The 6,928-nt window shown below is 38.7% G+C and overlaps 1 pseudogene; it reads right to left on the minus strand.

Annotated features, from left to right (window-relative positions):
• LOC140948186 (sushi, von Willebrand factor type A, EGF and pentraxin domain-containing protein 1-like) overlaps positions 1–6,500 on the minus strand; it is a 91,050-nt pseudogene extending 84,550 nt beyond the window's left edge.
• Between the last annotated feature and the right edge of the window lie 428 nt (positions 6,501–6,928).

Raw genomic sequence — 6,928 nt, forward strand, 5'->3', positions numbered from 1 at the left:
TTGCAATGAACAGTTTAGAACACCGATTATGTGCAAGGGCGTAGCCAGGATTTTCCAAAGGGGGGGGGGGTCACTTTTTCACCAGATTGTCATGTCGACCCTCCACGCCGTGCGTCGCTGCTCTCCCTCGTGTATCAGCGGGCTCAGTCGTATTATCGCGGCATGAAGGCCTATATTAACTAAAGACAAGAGCCGTTGACCAAAATACTTTACATAAAAAGTGGGCTTTTCAACAATGGCTTTTACGGCTAAGATATTGTCATGGCGTTTTCGCCACCTGAATATTGTAGGTTGTTTGCTCAAAAGAAGGCCTACCAAAGGGGGGGTAACGGGCACCCCAAGACCTCCCCCCCCCCTTTAGATACGCCCCTGATGTGTGACATGCTGTAGGGAAGCTTTACATTTGTAAACAAAATCCTCACTGAAAAGCATTTTCGTTTACTTTTACTTCCCCAAAACCATACCAAGTAAAATATATATCTATATAGAGCAGCCCGCATTATACATACACACAGCTGTTTTGTGGTTGTTGTTGTTGTTGTTGTTTTTCTTTTTTTCTTTCTTTTTCTTTCTTTCTTTCTTTCTTTCTTTCTTTCTTTTTTTCAAGTCAGCCATAACTAAATTAATTATTGCTGGCCAGACCAAAGGAAAATTTTAAAGAAGATTTTAAAAAAGACTCACACTATCTTTAGAAAAACAATAAGCTGGAGTTTACTGAGTCACAATTCAATTCTCCATAGTAAGTTGATGTAGCTTCAGTTTAAGCTGCACTTCATTCTTATAATTTGGGATCTGTAAATCACTATCTGTGATAATATAACATTCTGCAGAGAAAACTAACGAGCTGCGCCCAGCGTGATACAGCATTGCAGAAAAACATTACACTCACGGACTAAAGAAACACGCTTAGTTATTCAGATCCAGAAAATTGGAACCCTTATTCAGCCGTAATAAAAAAGCTTTACGCTTCAAAAAGAGGTCAAAGAAAATGCGCTTGCCTCAGAGGGCAAATCCTGCCGACCAGAAACAATAACTACAGAAAATCGATATGTATGTCATGACCTCTCAATGTGAAACATGCGGCTAAAATCACATTTGCTCAGAGTAAATGTAGAACCTTCCAGAGCATAATCTACCCAGCAGATAAAAAAAAATGCAATGGAATAAGCAGAATTTTGGCATGAGGTAAAAGTCGTGTAGGCCTACCACCTCCTTTTATTGCTATAAATAATTTAAACAGTTATTTGTATATGCTAATCAGTGGAAGGCATACTCATTGTCTGCATGTTCCGTTTTTGTTTCATTGACAGATCTATGGACAACAATCATCATCGACATCATCTCCTCGGGACAAGAGGAAAAAAAAAACATCCTTACAGTGAAACCGGTTGTTCGTTTGCGCGCCACTTTGCAATATTGTCACGCACTGATGGTATTTTGGTGGGCAGTTTGCTCCGAGCAAGTTGCGATTCAAATTTCAATTTGCTGCCTGAGCAAATGGTTTTTCATATTGGAATATTGTGAATTGACTGCAATGGCAAGCAGTCCAAGCAACATTACCTCTGTTTCAAAGAGGGAAAAAGTAATTTCCCTCTGGTCGTCGGGCTATCGAAATAAAGAAATATGCTCAAGGCTTCATCTTTCACATCAAACCATCTCCAATATCCTTTCAAAGTTTCTGCAAAATGGGACGGCGGCTCCGGGAAAACCAGGATGGAAAGAACGCACAGTCGCTACTCCAAATGTGGTGGAATTTGTGGAGTATTGCAAAGTTTTCAAACCAAGCACACGAACTTTTGAAATACAGCAGGGCTTACTTGCCAACGCCATATGTACTCCAGCTAATCTCCCCGCTCGCTCAACAATATCCGATATTGTAAGACAGGGAAAGAGGGAAATTACTTTTTCCCTCTTTGAAACAGAGGTAATTTTGCTTGCCATCGCAGTCAACTCACAATATTCCAATATGAAAAACCGTTTGCTCAGGCAGCAAATTGAAATTTGAATCGCAACTTGCTCGGAGCAAACTGCCAATCAAAATACCAACATTGGGTGACAATATTGCAAAGTGGCGCGCAAACGAACAACCGGTTTCACTGGAACAGAATAACCATTGTCTTCCATCACTGTGTCTCTTCAATTTGAACATTTCAGTAGAAACAAATTACGTATGAGTTTGATGATTTGTTTGAAATGCACGAAGCTTTCCGCAGAGGTCTTATTTGGAAAAATGCGTCTCAAATACAATTTCACCAGTTTTACAAACTACTGCGAGATGTCTGTTACAAAAAATTGCCATGTACATGAGTTGCTGTCTCGGCAGTACTCCTTTCTATTTCTGAAAACATCTCGACCTCGTCCGCCATACTGAATTTAAGAACGCTTTCCCCCAAATTAGGTCACGTGAACGAAAATTTGAACAGCGATTGGCTCGTGGTTTGTTTTGGTCGAGGTTATCAAATTTGATAACGATCCCGGACTGTATCTTAATTGCTTTTGTACTTTTCACTTACCAGTACAATCTCCCTTGACACCTGAGCCGTACATCCCTTTAGGGCATGCGCATTTGTAGTCTCCGTACACTAGACCGCATGAACAAGCTGCTACATCGTCGCAATTGTTGTTGCATTTTTCAGCACCCACTTCTCTTATCTCCCATACCTGCTCGTAAGGATCTGTGTTGAAAATAACAAATAATAATGTGTTATAAAACGGTAACGAATCTCTCAGTCAGTTAGTTATTTTAGCCCCCTACCCCACAAGCAATTCGATACATTTTTCTATTGGCTTTTGCGTTAAGTGGTGCTGGCTTTGTGGTCGTAAGGGTTTCCAAAATGTGAGTTGTTACAAAGAAATACTGTACTATCAAAACCAATCAGAAGTCGCTTATGTTTCAGACTTGTCGGACTAATCGACACCAATCCCGACATGGTTAGCAAACAGTTCGTGCCTCGTGGTCACTAGAGTACCACGAATTGAGGCTTCTAGTGTCGGGCTTATTCCACGCTAAACCTACACAAGCTTGATCATTCTTTTCGTTTTTGTTTTTTTGTAATCGTTTCAGCGACCAAGAATGTTTTTGCGAGTGAATTTCGACGGCAGAAATGTTTTAGAAAGGGAAGTGACAATTTGGACAAATTTGGACAATCAGTTTCGAACCATTTGTTAAAGAGTAAAATCGATGAAAGCCATATCCTTAAAGCGTGACGACTGTGTTTTGGCATTTCACCGAGAAATCACCCTTGAATTAATGTTACAGCAGGAATTTTTTTTTTTTTAGGGTTTTTTTTGTGTTACGGCAATCACCGAATAATAAATTGCTTTTATATATAAAAAAAATATGTTTAAAAATTGATTAGGAATTAACGAACGTAATTTAAAAAGGCGTGGTGTAAAGTGTAGAGTTGAATTCCGATCTTTTATTTTAGCCGTAATTCAATTTAATTCAATAGGCCATTTGCACGATGGCGTCATTTTACTACTACGACCAGAATTCTCTTAGGTTTCCTTTTCGTATTTAAATTTGAAAGCCCCAGTGAGGTTTAAATAACAAAAGCCCTAATTTGCACAAGAAAGCAAAACCCTGGAGGATTCTGGTCATAGTAGCAAAATGACGCCATCATGCAAACGGCCTATTCAATTCTTTATTTCACACTATATAAGATATTTACACAAGGGTACGTAGGTAGGAAAATAATAAAAGTAGTTAATACATAATAATTAACTAAATGACATTAAGTTCATTTGTGTTCAGTGTCCAAAGTAGCAAGAGCTTTCTTGTTGGACACCGTCATGTTCAGACAATCGGCAGCAGTAAAGAGAGGAAATAAAATCTCAGATAATGTCATTGATAGAATAATAAACAAGGTCAGAATTGGTTGGTTAGAAGATAGGACTTCCACTCTTTCTTAAACTTATGATATAGACAGACACTTGAGACCAGGCGGTGCAGTCTCCCAGATTTTTGGAGCGGAGAATTTAAAGGACGTAAGGTTGAAAAATGCACAGCTGAGCGCACCAAAATGGCTCTCCAGTAAGGAGACGTCTAATAATGTTGTGTTTTTATATTGCCTCCTCAATGCATTATTCGAAAGCATTTTACAGACCGTTAAAATTTGTCTAGAGAATAACAACTCTCATTCACAAGCAAACACTTTCTGCCCTAAGAATGCTTGCAGCTAAGCTTATCTTGTACTGGAAACCATTGACCAAAAAGCTAAATCCGGAGAAATCAAACCGAATCCGTGGTGGAGGTACAGGGGTGATATTTTTGATCTATGAACCCAGGAAACTACTAAACTGGATGAGTTTACTGCCTTCATTGATTCTTTATATCCCACTATCAAATTCACCATTGTCTCATCGGAAGCCTCATTCAATCTTTTGGATCTCATCTTATCGTTAGTCAATGAATTAAGTAATAAATCAAAAACGAGTGCGAGTGTTTGACCTGGGTATCCAGACACAGAGAAACAGATGAAAACCGAGTGCTTTTATAGTTTCGAAGTTTCTGGAGACCCCGGTCAAACACTCCCTCCTCATGAAGGAGGAAATGAATTAGGAGACACCTTTCCCATTCTCTCTGAATAGTTAAATGTATGCCGTTTAGATGCAGTGAACTGTGGTAGTCGAGAATTTTGGGCACTCAATTCGATGCTCTTGTCGGGCTTCTTTTTATATTATATTTCTTTCCTTTGTTCAAGGTTTCCGTTCGTATTCGTTTAGTGAATACTCCACAAAATGATTAAAGGAGGGTAGCTTTATCATCTATTGGCTGCTATCAAATGGGTCCCTGCGTAAATTACGACTAGAGGATAAAAAATTTACAAATTAAAAATTGTTAAAAAAAAATTATATACAAGGACTTTGAAAGTGAATAAAAACGAGATTACAAATTTTTATAAGAATCACAATTTATTTAAGATTAAGCCGAATAAGCGAGCTATTAATAAGGTTACCTACTGGCTAAAATGTAGACTAAGGAGTTTCTTAAAAATGGAAAGCATTGTAGCTTCTTTTATTGACGCAGGTAAATTATTAAAAAGAACCGCACCTGAATATCTAAACGTGATTTTTCCTAGCGTTTACACAGATTTCCTTGGGAAGTTCATTGGTAATTTGCGCATAACACTCTTATGAATGTCGGTAGAAGGAGGCGGGCTAAGTGTTTCTAAAGATTTCTGAGTTGAAAGCAAGGCCACGACGTTTCCATTGTCCACTTGTTTAACTCGACTTAACGCAGTGTTCTCCTTAGCAGGAGGTAACCGGTAGAATTTAATGTCTGGAGAAACACTTCTTACCGCCTACAATTGCTTGAAGGTTTACTAAAATAAAATAAGTCGTTTTAAAAAAGTTGCGATCCGATCCGATCCGATCAAGGTAATGAATGAATATGTGGAAGTGTACTCGAGTATACACAGCTTTTCTTTTTACGGGCCACCCATTTAGGAAAGAGAGCATTGACGACAGAGTAAATTATTGGAATCAAATGTTTTAAACTGTTGTGTAAAGAGAACAACGGCTTATTTGCGTAAAATAGGTCTTAAAATGAGGGAATGACGTTTCAGAGAACTTAGCTCCTAAATTTCACAGCGAGATTGTAGCCATGTCCCTCATTCCACTACGCCCCTCTGGCACATTTTTTTTTTTTTTTTTTTCTGCGTTACCGGCCATGAATGGTCCCTTACTGCTGAGCTAAAATTTAGGGAGAACACTGTTTAAGCTTGACCTAAAATTAACTTACCCCCTCTTAAATACGTTGCAAGTTGAGAAAACTGGTCGAAGTCTTTCAGGTGGAAAGCTTGCTTGTCTGGGTCTTTCACAAGCTGTTTAAGCTGATTATAATCAATGTTTCCTACACCAATAGCAAAAACCTCTACGGAAGCGTTCTGTAACTGTCCGGCAAGGTCAACAGGACTAGGATTCCGCCAAGGCCAATTCCAACGTCCATCGGTAAGAAGAATGATGGTAGTTTTAATTTGTTTAAGTGGTGTTCTCTTTTGAGTGCTGGAATTTCCGAGGCAAACACTGAATGCAAGTTCGAACGCAGCCTTCATGTTGGTTGCAGCACCGTCACCTCTAGGCATCGGGTTGAATTTTTCGTTGAAGGTGCATTTGTTTTTTCCCAAATCGGGTTTAGACACTTGATCTATGAAAATGTTCGCGGAAAATCCAAAGGGAATAACCTCAACTCGGGTAGCCTCCATACTAACGCTTATTACACTCAGCAAGTTGGTAATGAATTTCTTCTCTTCCACGAAATCACTGCCGCTTAAACTGTAAGAGGTATCGATAAGGAATAAAAGATCGGACTTTGAGTTATTGTAGAAACTGTGTTCGTTTCTGAGTTTCAGAAGTTCTGTCTCCGAGACTTTCAGCCAATCTTGACAAAGACCAGTCCAGGAATTCCCCAAAAGGAAAACTGAGATATAAAGAAAAGCGATCATTCTGTTTGTAAATGGCGGACACTGCCACTAATAGAAAATGTAAAGCATGGAAGACTTAAACTTTCTAAGGAGCGCCGTGTAAAATTTTCATTTTCGTGACAGTTTCCAAAGCTGAATAAATGTTTACAGGTCACTCAATGCAAAACTAGTTGTGAAATTGCAAATGATCGCACTCCGATGAGTGATATGTTTTAACACCTTACGAGTCACATATTGGAATGTAAATGCAAACCGCAGGATTTACAAATAGAGTTCACGTACAATTACAAAGTGCACGCAATTTAAGTTAATTTGCCCACGTATTTACAATTCAATTTTTGTTATCTGTTACCTTATTTCTTTTCGAATGTGCTCTTTTTTTTGAGACATTTTTCAGTAAAATAATGCATTTAATAAAATGGTACTACTTTGACTCAATACGTTCGGGGGAAAATTAATTTGGGGTAAAACGTTACACAGCTGAATACACAATATGAATCTAC

The sequence above is a fragment of the Porites lutea genome, chromosome 9 (genome assembly GCF_958299795.1).
Source record: "Porites lutea chromosome 9, jaPorLute2.1, whole genome shotgun sequence".
In the NCBI taxonomy this organism is placed as follows: Eukaryota; Metazoa; Cnidaria; class Anthozoa; order Scleractinia; family Poritidae; genus Porites; species Porites lutea.